Here is a 13,254-nt window from a genome sequence, read left to right on the forward strand (position 1 = left end):
CAACTAAGAGAGAAAACAGCCAAGCAGATAGCTTGTATTATGGATTTTATATTGTAATCTTGTACAGGATGTAGGATGTACGTAAAATTCTGTTATTGTGACAGAAAGTCCTGGTAGCATTTGGAGCTATAAAGAAACACATTGCTACATGCAAACAGGTTTTTCATACATAGGTAGACTGGCCAAACAGGAAAATTTTCACAAGATGGAAAGAAGGAATGCCTTTTGTACCACTATCATCTTTCTGCCGAATGGTTAGTCACCGTTCAAATGCTGGAAGCATTAATCCCCTTCAGACTCACAGCCTTCAGAAATCTTTTGTCAAATAGAAAAATCAATGTGTTTTCTCAAATTTGTTCTTCACCTCAGGAGAAAAAACCCAAACTTTAAAGTGAGGCATTTAAAAGCACAGTCACCCTGAGCAAAATGGCTGTCTTGAAAAAAACACAAGTCCCAAATGACAGACATATGTCCAGACCAGAGCCAACTGTAAAAAAGATCTTCAAAGAGAAAATGTCAGCAGAGCTTAATGGCAAATATATTTTTCTGTACCAGCACTGACATTTACTTCAAAACCCTAATGATTTGCTGTTCTTCCTCTTCATTCCATGCCTTTTACTCAGCTCTCCTGCTCCTAGAAAGTGTTCCAGCCCCAAAGCTTTCCTTACAGTTTGTGTAGATGGCCATCTTTCTGATCATATTACTATATTGAGAACAGGGATGAAGATTCCTGTGGGATCAAGTACATAGAGTTGTTATTCTTTTCTGCTCTGTTTTTTACTTCTCCCCCTGCTTTTGGCAGCATCCCCAGTATGAAGGAACTACCAGTCAGATATCATCAAATCTTTCCAGGGCACAGACATCCACTCATACCGAATCCAGCATAGAATTTTTGAGATGTTTAAAAAGTCATCCAAAATTTTTGGAGAGCCCCACATGTCATGACGATTCCATGATTCATGAATGCAATTATCATAATGGGATGCAGAAGTTCATGTCATTGGATAGACTCTTTTGGGGGGCAAGATATGAACCTATGCTTGTGAATTAGGGACTCTATGATTGTAACTCTTGGTCCAGGGGTTTGGTTTTCCAAACATAAAAGAAACACATTCCCCAAAGTAATGAAAGCTCATTTTGGAAAAAAAAGTTTCAGGATAAACATGATTCCACATCAACAAAGAGCTGGTGGGAAATGTATGTGTAAGGAACCAAAACACGACTTTTCAGAGCTATGCTGAATCAAATCTGTTCTATTTGTGCTTAAGTTTCACAAGTACATGTTTAAAATTTCTTGCTTTATTGAAACAGCAGATACTCCTGCCCACCACCATAGCAGTCTCATTTTTTTTAACGTTACCAGGAGGGATAAATCTTGAACAAACTTCCAAAATTCAACTATTTTAGTTTTGTTCCTATGGTGTAATTGAGACTGTGTAAGCTGTAGCTTCATCCATTCCCTGCATAAAAGGAGCACAGCTGGTCAATCTGGACATGTCAGAAATTGTCTGCTGAATCCAGTGGCAATTCATTCTGCTAGAAGCATTTACATGTGATCCCACAAGTATGCCCTTTGCACAAATAGCACAGCTGCACACAAACATGACTACAGCTCAACTCCAGACCTCAAGTTGATAAATCTTTACTGTACAAACAATTTACAGGTTATCAAAAGATCCCTATCAAATGGAAGAACCTATTGTGACAAGAAATTTTGCTGACAACAATGCAATGCAGCTATCTGGCAGATACAGGATAACTTTAATCCCATAAGCCCTAAATTTTTTAACAAACTATCTACACAGGAGAAACTTCTCCCACTGCGCTGATGTGAAGCCACTTTGGCAATTAAAACCAAAGCTGCTGGAAAATTTGGCATGAGTGCCCTAGGAGGAGAAATACATTAAAGAACCATTTAAGGCCTGATCCTTGCCAGACCTTTTGGATTTTCTCTTCTATCTTAGCCTTAATAATCTTAGTATTAAATGAGATATAATTTAAGAGTCTGTGCTTCATGAAAACTTACAATGTCAACCATGGCATGTGTGAATGAAAATACTAACTGAAGTGTTAGAAAACACAGGCTATCAGTAACCAGAAAGGCCAAAGCCCTATATTAGTAATCTGCTTATTAAGATGCCAGACAGATAAAGTATCTATAATTGTCATATGAACAAAGTGAGCTCACAATTGAACAAACAGTGGAAGAAAATTTCCATGTAAATTTTTCAGTGGAATGTTGCCATATCATTCAGCTGTAGGTACTCTGCAGTAACACAGTGATTTCACTGAAATGCCATTGGGGAAGGGGGTAAAATATCCGAGGTCTTGCTTTTCAGACAAAAACTTTTAATCTCAAGGCTTTTTCCTTCATATTATATTTTAACATAATAATGACATTAAAATGAAGCATCTTGATCTTATCTATATAAAATCTTTCCATTAGAAAACTCAGTCTGTTGTTGAAATTAAACTTAATGGGGCTTTCCAAAACTGTGTGCATACTACTACACCTCCCTGTGTATTTCTCTCTGGTTGTATTTCAATCTGAAAAGAAAACAGATTTTTAAAGAAGGGATCAAAACTCCCACAAAACTGAAATTCTGTTTTTTTGACCAGGAGCCTTAAAAAAGTCCCAGCAAGAAGCACAACGATATGCAGCTCCAGGGTGTTCTCTCCTTGCAGATTATTTATAGGAATGCAAAAAACCTGGTGCAGCAATGTTGAAGTGAAGAGACAAATAGACAAAATCTCTAATCTATAATGTTGAAATGAAAACACAACCTCTGAAACATCTTCAAGAAAGGTCTCCAAAGATATTATTACTCCAGCAGATGAAAAGATGGCTAAGAATTATAATACAGTGCTGTGTCCTAATTGATTTGGAATATCAGTTTACAACTTCTCGTAAGGATTTTTGGCAGCAATTTTGTGAGCACTGCCAATCAGATTTGCAATCAGATTAGTTTTGCATGCACAGTGTTCTTTATTAGGATATTAAATACCTGACCTTTCAATATTACGGTTGGCATTATCAAGTTTTTTGGCACTAAGTAAATAACCTGTGACTCTTATTTAGCTTCTCATAATTTTTGAAAGCTATGAAAGACAACCTGAGCCCTCTGCCCTCTGGAATTGCAGACCTACATGTGGTAAGAATGATAGACCAGATACAGTCAAGTCTCCACTCCTTGGAAAAGAAACACAAACGTGACTCTTGAAGCAAATGATTTGGCCAAATGATACTCAATGTGTAACTTCATATCCAAGAATAAGTGACTGAGAAACTGGAAAACAGTGTTTCCAGCAGCACCTTCATTCTGCCAAATTTGGGACTCCACAAGGTAGGATTTCCATCTGGGGTACAGCTGGAAAAGGTCCTATGAGTTAAACCAAAATGGAAAGATTTTTGTTCAGATTCACATTCTTAATCCATGGGTAATGAATCTGCTACAGAAATAAAAATTGAAAGCATAAACAAAAATGTGACTTTTGGTGCCTGCTCATTCTAGTGGATGTTCAGTTAGCCATAAGTCACATGTAAATTTTAGAGCTGGATGAATAAAATTATGACTCTTACTGGTGCACTCGTAAAAATCTTAACTGGCTCAAGCAACCAAAGTTAATATTATTCCACTGTGTCACCTTGCACTGCCCCAAAACAAAAACCTTCTGAAGATACAGCTAGGACAATTAAATGCAATTCCAAAGAAATGTGCCAATCATTGAGCACATGTGCTCATACAAACTACAGTAATGGTAAACCAAAAGTGTGCAAAAAAATTTCATATGCCAAATTCATGCACAATCCATTCAGACATGCCAGGTTTTCCATGAGAAGCTGAACTAATGAAGCGGGTGTCCTGCAGATGTAGCTCTCTACCACTTATCTCCAACCCTCCCCAGTGGGAAATCTCCAGGTTATCCCCATATTATCCTCTGCTACATTCCCAGTTTTAACAGGATATGTTGCAATTATTCCAGAGCTTTGCACAAGCTGTTTGAAAGGTTGAGGAGCTGTCAAATGAAAGGTACAAATGATGAATTGTCATAATTGCTCAATTCTCCTCACCTTTTCTTCAATGAGGGTACTAGTTTCATTCTCTTTCCTCTACACAGAAGTTAGTTTCCCTGAAACTGGAAGGAACAGAAATATTTCTGGGATCTTGATAAACTTGACCAACTGTTCCTAAGCTGAGGCTTCCCTCAGCTTTCCTAGGTAAAAGCATTTGAGAAAGAGAACATGTTCACATCATAAACCTAATCTTCTTGGGAAATAATATTAGGAATCTCAAAGCCCAGCAAATAGCCTTCACAACTCCAGCAAAATATTAAAAATGAACCATTCAGCTACACTTAAAAAATAAAGCATACATTTTAATGCAAATTCCTAACAAAAACCCCCTGTGTTCCTGCAATGACAGGAATAGCATACGAATATCCCAACACACAAGTGGATGGGGATTACTGTGCTTTCTTACAGAAGAGCTATGTGAACACCTAATTAGACAAGCCGTAGTCTAACATAGTGATACGAAAACAGGCACATACACAGTATGAACAGCCGGCCATTCTGAAAGCCATGCCTAATTTTTTGATGGAAAAAATCATCTTCATCAAAAAGCCATCAAAGGTAATACTGTGGAACACAATCAAATTCAATCTCCGTTATTCATACTTAAAATATTAAAAGGGAATTGAAAGATATGATCCAGTTCTCCTGAAGGGCTATTTTTAGAAAGAACAAGGTCCTGGATGCTAACAGCCTATTGGCCTGGTTCATGCCAGCATAAAATAAATGACCTTGCTGTCACAACCTCATCTGATAGAGAGGAGAGACTGCAAATGGTGTGAACAGAGACTGAGCTGCCACAAGCTGTAAAACCACAGCATACATAGAGGCAGAGTTAAAGCTGTCACAGTGTTGGTTATTAAAACATTTAAATCTCAGATTGCTTGAACGGTACGGGAGTTTTCCTGTCAGAGTGTTCTTAAAGCTGGTTGCTCACCAACTGGCACTGTGAATCCAAGAGTGGGAGAGATTCTCTTCCCTGTGGCCCAGGCAGCTTGCAAAAGTGGTGCATGCATAGGTGGTGGTGTCAGCACAGGGAGTTAATCATGCTCCCAAGGCAGGGGGAGTGATAAGAGATTCACAAGGTAGTTTACAGCATTAGTTACCCACAGCATGTATGCCAGTCCTGGTTTATTGACTAGCCCTGGCCAAACCTACCCACAGTTGCTGTTCTTGGCTAACCTTGACAAAGTCACTCCTGTTGCCATGAGACAGCTTCCTTCGCTCTCATTCTTCATCTCCCTCTAAAGAGTGCTTTTAGTGCTTCTCTGCCCTCCCACCTGTAACCTGGTTCGCTCAAGCCACCACCCCTGGATTGCACTGAGTACTTTTGTGTAGCTGCTCTGCATGTAAAGGAGGCGAAACTGATCTCTGTAGAGGAGGGAGACAATGTCTAGCAACAAAAGAAAGTGCTTGACAAACACTGTCCCCTTAGCAACGTTAAGGCTGTAGCTGCAGCCAGACCTCTCAGGGTCTCTCTGGAACAAATGGTACCCTTAACCATTCCTGCTGGGAGGCTTGTGCTAAGTATATAATCTGCATTTCATTTCCCTCTAACTGCAGCAACTTGTTTTGTACATGTTCCCTCACAGCTGAGAGCTCAACCCTGTGGAGTACTCGTCACATCCTTTCCCACTGAACTTAGTCCCCAGGAGCAGTATTGCAAAAATATTTTTAAAAGAAATAAGGGTTCAAGAGGCTGCATCCATCTCATTTCATGTTTCTTTTTACTGATAAAAGCTTTAGTCTGCCTTTTTATTATTTAAAATATTTCCAAGTCATACAGCAACATATGATCTACTCTGATTTTTGGACTTAGCAGAGCTGTTCTTAATGCTGTTTCTGAACATACATTCTGTTCTTACATTTAAAATAACTACCAGAATATGTCATTCATTCTGATGGCACCACAAATATTCTATTGATGCATTAATGACATTTTTGAATCAAAAGAAAAATTTTTATTTGAAGTGCATGAGACCAGCAGAATTGTTAAAGTCACTGTTAAATGCAGGAATCTATTTTTATGCATTTTTAATTTACATTTCTATTGCCCTATTAAAAGGCTTCCTTCTATGAAAAAATCAAATTATATGTAAACTGTAAGTATAATGCTGGTTCTTTTAAAGGTTGCTCTTTTATACAACTACATCAAGATTAAGAATTCTGCAGAAGAACTGTAGAATCATAAAGTATTATGTATATGAAGTACTCAGGCTTAATCTACATTTTTAAGGTAATTAATAAAAAGCTACTGAATTAGTTCATTAAAACTATTTTATATTTGCTAGTTTAGGCATGTGCTTTCAAAAATTGCCCAACTTCCAGTCTGGAATTTAGCTGTAATTTAGCAGAAACTTTCACAAAGATTTCTGAAATAGAAATACTTACAAATGGGGAACTTCACAGAGGCAGAAATTATTTAAGAGAAAAGAAGAGAACTTGGTAACAAACTAAACTGAAGTTAGTTTGGCACTCAAATATGTAAAACAAACTGTTTTAAAGGTGATCAACCTGCTTTCTCCTTCTCTAAGACCCAGCTTATTCCATTAGAAGAAATAAAGTGATACATATTCCAGTCTGACCTCCTTAATTCTCTTAATTATCTTACTGATACCCCATGGTAATACAGGATTTGAAAACTGAAAACTTACATTTAAATGAGGAGATGTCCATGGAGAAATATCTTCTATCCTAGAAGAGTAGATAAGTAAACATGATTCCTCCAGAGCATGAAGGCACTAGAGCAGTATTGGTTTGGTAGAGGAAGGATGAGTTGTGTTTGTAGAGTAGGGAACTGTATGAAGGGGCAGTAAGGTATTAGTCATATGGCTTTAAAACCTCTATTTCTGTTTGGTGTGAGGTTGAATTAGTCATAAACTTAATTCAGCTACCTAAATGTTTTTCCCAAAAAGATGTATCTTAATTTTTCTGCTTTTCAAAAAACAGATCTATTAAAATAAAAGTGTTTCATTTCAGATGTGTTAAATGACCATCTAACATTCACGTCTTTTCTAAGAGACATAGATACGCTAGTACCTTTGAGAAAAAAATGTAATGGAAAATTCAAAGGATATGTGAAAAATATTCACAAACCCACCATGAAACTTCAAAGATATTTAGCCTAAATCCCAAGTTACTGAGCTGGATTTATCATTATAATATTTTTAAAACTGTGAGGCAACAGCTGTCCAGAATGGTGCTTTCTAACTTTCTGCCTTCTTCATCCCTTTCCAATATTAAACTTATTTTTCATTATTTCCAGCTACATGTTACCCGTGTCTGGAACCCCTCCCGTGCTGATCCCAATCTACACAATTACTTTGCCTTGGCAGTTCTTGTTGGCTCCCAAAAATGTTTTCAGTCCAAGTGAAAGCTGTATTCTCTACCACCATTTTCTTTGCCAGTTCTCCCAAAGTCATTGGTCCTTGTTGCTGGCTATCGTCTGTGTGCTCCTTTCCCTCTCCTCTGCTTGCATTTTTACCCTTTGTAGGTCATTCCTTGGCTCTGTGTTTATTTGAACCTGCTCCCAATATTCTTTCAACTGCAGACTATGTGACTCTCCAAAAGAGAAAAGTACTCCACTGGAATTATATCACTATACCTTAGGACAGGATGTGGCCCTCCTTGTAGTTATTTAATGAGACTAGTCACTCATTGCATAATAGAACAATTTAGTCAAAGAGAAGACAATTTCCTTTGGTTACATCTTCATTGTATCAATCTACACAATACTATTGCAAGGTAAGGAAACAAAGTTTCCCATATTTTAAAGATAAATAACAATGGTACAGAAGCTGTAACCACATTGCTCAATTAAACAGGACCAGAGACCATCCCATGCCTCTGGGGTCAGCTGACACAGCCTGGATATCTCCACACTGTGCATGGTCCTGGGTTCTTTTTATTGTCTCATGAACTGCTTCTGTGGTCCTATGACATCATCCCCGTATCCATGATTTTTTTTTCCTACTCAGATCTCAAATAATGTAAGAGCTACATGCAGTCCACCAGAGTGTGTATTCATGGAATTTCTTGATGTATGGGTAGATGTTGCATGCTGTTGGGCAGGTTATGATGGTACAAGAGGTAGTTAAGGGTGACAAGTCTGCTGGGAATGCCTTGAAGAACTCTGCAGGTTACAGAGATATGATACAGGTTTTTCTGTACCACCTGGTGGCAATTTTGGTGTAACGAATGTCTTACAGGCATTTTATGAGACTAAGGATGAGTATTCCCTCAAGCAGGGCCCTGTGCTTGTTGGGTGGGCTAGGTGTACTATGGTCAATTTGCCCAGACATGAATATCCAATGGAGTAGATTTTTCTTTTACTAACTAAATGATGTAAAGTTACACATTAGAAGCTGTATTTCAGGGTATAGCTAACACAGTGATACTGATATCAGGCAGTTCAGAATGTGGAAGATGGCACCATTGTGAAACAATTTGCCTTTGTTCATTCTCTTTGTGGAAAAGTTGCTTCCATAAGCCATTAGGGAATTTATTTTCAAAGACGTCACATTCAGCAATGTTTTTTCTGGTGGCTGAGTTCCCTAGGGTTAGTTTTTTTCTTTTTCAAAAAGTGCACTGGTATTTCTGTTACATGTCTCTAGCCTAAAGTATGGTTTGAAGCAAGTACTTACTCATTTAGCTGTAAAAGTTGATAAGATTCCCAATTCATGAACTGAGAATTAATAAACAAACTGAATTAATGAACTTACACAAATTCATAGTCTTACATTCAATGAAGTACTGTGCAGACTGTAAGAGGTGATGGCATATGGGGCATGACGCTGTCTGGAAACACTGTGCTACTAAACTCTAACTTAACACTGCTATCAGGCACTGACAAACAGAAATCCAGCATATTTCATCTAGCAGATCAGTGCCATCATTTAATCCATCCAAATGGCTGCTCCTACTGGACCTTTTCCTTGGCACAGAGCACGGTTCTCTCAGGTGAGGCAAACATGCTCATGGCTAGACAGCCAGCATTCATGTGGAATATTTTTGCTGCCATGACAGCACAGCCAACAGAGTTTGGAGTTTACATTCTGACAACATGGTTAGCTACAAAATACAAAATAGTCTTGATTGATGAAAAGAATAGTAGAGGATAATAGCTAGGGTCTCTGATGATTATTGAACTATAAAAGCAGTGAGAGATTTTTGTCTTCTCATCCTCCCTCACTTATAAAACATGCCCTTTAGGATTATTTCCTCCCATTGTCACCAGCTTTATAAACTTACCCTGCTTCATTTTGTCAGCATACTAAAACTTCAGCTCACTGGAGGCAATGCTGTTGCACCAAATGACAATTAAGAAACTAATTGTCTTCTGCAATAGTGACACAACAGAGGACAAACGGCCACAACAAAATCACGACATAGCCTCCTGCAACTCATAATTAACTTTTCCTTGGAAATGAGAGGCACATGCTGTCCTGTTTCAAAAATAACAGTGTACTTGGTTGTGAGCCAGTGTCAGTGATAAATACATTTCTGATTACAGTCAGCAACTTAATTTACAAGCATCTGATTAGAAGAAAAAGAAAAACAAACCGCTAAAAAACAACCTTTCAGAAAATATGGTGATAAAAACAAGACAGCTGTGATCTAGTGCACTGAGCACAAGGCTGGAGTCATAAGACTTGGTGTTCCCACTGCTGCCACTAATCTGCTGTCTGACCATGAGCAAGATATTGGATGTCTCCATCTCAGTTTCTTTGAGCTGGTAATTAGCTATTTACGGGCACACCTTAGAGATCAAGAATTCAATAATGATCAAAAATAAAACATCATGTTTAGAAAGAAAAAAGGTCCAGAACTTTGAGGATAGGTTTCCACATTCAACAGCTTAAAGTCTTTTACTGCATTATACCCTGTCTGCAGGTATTTATACTGGGGAATTTCAGCAGAATTATATATGCCCACATGATATGATTGAGGTGACAGGAGTAGAGATAAAACAGCTTTATTCAGAATAAGATCCATGATGTACATGTCCCACTCACAGTCTTTCCTGCAAACAATACTGGTCTTCTAAAATTCTGCATTTGTTCCAAGCCAGCATATTAAAGCTCGTATCAGACGAGCCAGATCAGAAAAATGGATATAATTTATCTTCCAAGTTAATGATTAGACATTTATATTTAAAGATAATATACTGCTCTGTGTCCCAAATGAGCAGCAATATGTGATTGCTGAACAGAGAGTATGCAATTATGGGCTGATGTTCAGGAGGCAGAGAATAGTCCTGAGTGACTCCAGTGATAAATGCCTCTTTGTTTTAAAAAATACACTGAGCTGCAACATCAAAGCTAACTGCTAACCCTCTAAAACGCTGTGCTTCTGGAAAGGAAATAAACATTTGCCATTGCTGCCTGTGTATGACTGTGCAGCCATTTTACTAACAACCCTAACAGGGTAAGCCTTTCAGCATGGCATTATTTCAGTTGCTACATTTTATCATCTAGTTTTCAATTGACTATACAGTTGTCAAATTTAAAACATTTGCCCAACATTTTCTGGTTTTAGCCTTAGCTTGAACAGTTTAGACAAAACTTTTGTTGTTTGTGAGAGCGTGCTTAGGGTAAAAGATAATTTCAATTAAGTTTATTTATTAATGCTGACATTTCTGATGTTTATTTGCTGTATTACTTCCTTGAGTCGGTACTGGGATTTGTAACAAGTCAAAGTCTAAATTCAACCCACTTTTGTGGTCCCCTGGAAGTCACAGCAAAACACTTTTTTTTAGGTGCTCCTTATGCAGCTGATAAGGGAAAATTAAAAACAAAGATCATGGTTCATTTTACAGTTGTTGGCTGGAAGAGTTTTTCATGAGTTATCTTTCCAAATTTTCTCGATTCTAAAACCAATTTTTTAAATGTTATTGGAAAAGATTTTTTTTTAATGTTTTGGGTACTAAAGAGACAAGGAGAGATAGAGAAAAAGCCACACTTCACTTTCATATGTGCATAAATTAAGATCATAAAGCAAAATAATTCAAAGGATCTGACTTTCAGGCTTTCAGATGCATTATCCCATCTGGCTCACATTTTGCCCAGAGAAAGAGATTCTGCTCTCTGGGGACAGGGAGAGAGCAGCACTCAGGAAGCATGTTCAGCAGAGTCTAACCAGGCTGTGACCTGTGAAGCTGTGCTTCTACACTGATCCATGGTGACAGTACAAAAGAGTGCGTGGGAAGCAAGAGGAGGCGTATGGTTTGTGAATCCATGCCAGTGCCATTCCATTGGCAAAATCCCCTCCTGGGGAAGGGAAGCTGTTGCAGAAGCTCCTGCATGCTGGAGGCTGCAGCTGTGTGCATGGAGTACTTATGCTAATTTGGCCCAACCTGGGAAAAGATCGGGGGTGGCTTCATCATTGGCACAGAAGAACTCTGCTGAACACTCTCATTTGTGCTCAGGGCAGTGATCAGAATTAAGCTCTGAGAACTGAATCTATTAATATGAGTGGGGAAATAATCAGTTTCTTTTCTACCACATGATTTGGAGATATCTGAGTTTTTCCACTGTGTTTTAAGGTCCTGTTGCCATAGTAGGCACAGAAGTTCTGAACAATGAGCTGCTGCTCAAGGAAGGGACTGAGGAGTTGCAGAACAGCAGTTCAAAAAAGGACACAAAGGCAATTACAGAAGCTGCAGGGAAATGAAATAATTTTTCTTTTATCACAATGCTTGCCATTTCTATTTTCTCACTGGTAGCACAAGAATAAATGCCAGGAAAAGAAATTTAATCTGCATTCAAAGAAATGATTTTTAAAAAGACAGATCAAACCATGTTCTCAATACATGGTGACAGTGTTCTCAAAACCAAGGATTGCTTCATATAGAAATAGTAATAGACTAGACCTACCTACCTCCTGAATTTTATCTTAAGATCAATATTCTTTAGAACTACTACAACAACTTACATTATTTTCATGTAAAAAGGGAAAAAAAATCTGGTTTTTATTTACCTGATACTCAGTTCTTTTGGAGGTAAATAATGCACAGAACAGGACAACGCATCTTTAGATACTGCTTTCTTTTTAATCTTCTGTTACATAGTTTTCTAGAGTTAATTTCTGTGCCTGGCAAGCCAAGAGAAATTGCTATTATGGGACCCTTTTGCAGCTTGGGAAGACAAAGTTAACAAAGTTATAACTTCCAAGTCCTTTCACAGAGAGCCCATTTGCCAAAGAATTACGTAATGCTTCGTTTGACTGCAGTGGCTCTTAACAACACATATTTTATAGACTGTAGTGCACTTCTAGGGCCCAGGCCAAAAGATCTTGTTCATCCATTGCTCATTAAAATGTTGAATCTCTAATAGAAACAGGATGGGATCATCGCTATAAAACAATGTCAAAATGTACAGAGGTTTGATTCTGGACCTATTCCATTTTGCATCACTGAAGGTAAATCTGTTTTGCAAATGCAGGAGGATGAAAATGCCTTTATATTTCTGCCTACACCCACCTCAGCTTACTGCTGCTGATAGAGAGGCTATTGCAAATGCTAAGGTTTGTCATGTAATAACAAAAACCTCCTGGATCTCTGGGATGGGAACTACAATAACAATTATCAGCTTCCAATCTGCGTTCTCGTGAATTGATGTGGTGACACATATTTGCATTTCTCTGATAGCAAATAATAGGGCATGCTAATAGCTATTTTAATAGCTTAACAATTATTTAAATTAAGGTTAACCCTAATTACATTTCCTATTAAATCCAGGCAGTGATTTCCCCACCTCCAGTGGAAAGAACTACATGGTGAGGCTTACATGCAAAGAAGGATCTCTCAAGTTTTCTCACACCAGTTCCTGATGGGGAGGACCTGGGGGAGGAAGCTCTGGCTCTTCAGTTCTTGCCTATTTCCCTTGAAAGAAAGAAAGCTGAAGAATCAGAAAGCATCAGGATAGGAGCTGTCCTGAAGCACTGGATGTATCCACCTGACACATCTGATAAAAACAACCCATGGGCCAAACTCTGCCATAGAAACTGGATGCAGGCAATTAGCAAGGCTGCAGGAGAGGTCATACACCACTATCTCTTTTTTCTAGAAAAAAGTGGAGGGCAACACCACATCCACATGTGCAGAAGACACCTGAAGGAACATTATCTCCTAATTGGCATGAGGAAACCAACAAACCCAGTGTAGGTCAGGGAAATTTTCTCTT

The sequence above is a fragment of the Serinus canaria genome, chromosome 3 (assembly GCF_022539315.1).
Source record: "Serinus canaria isolate serCan28SL12 chromosome 3, serCan2020, whole genome shotgun sequence".
NCBI classification, from domain to species: domain Eukaryota; kingdom Metazoa; phylum Chordata; class Aves; order Passeriformes; family Fringillidae; genus Serinus; species Serinus canaria.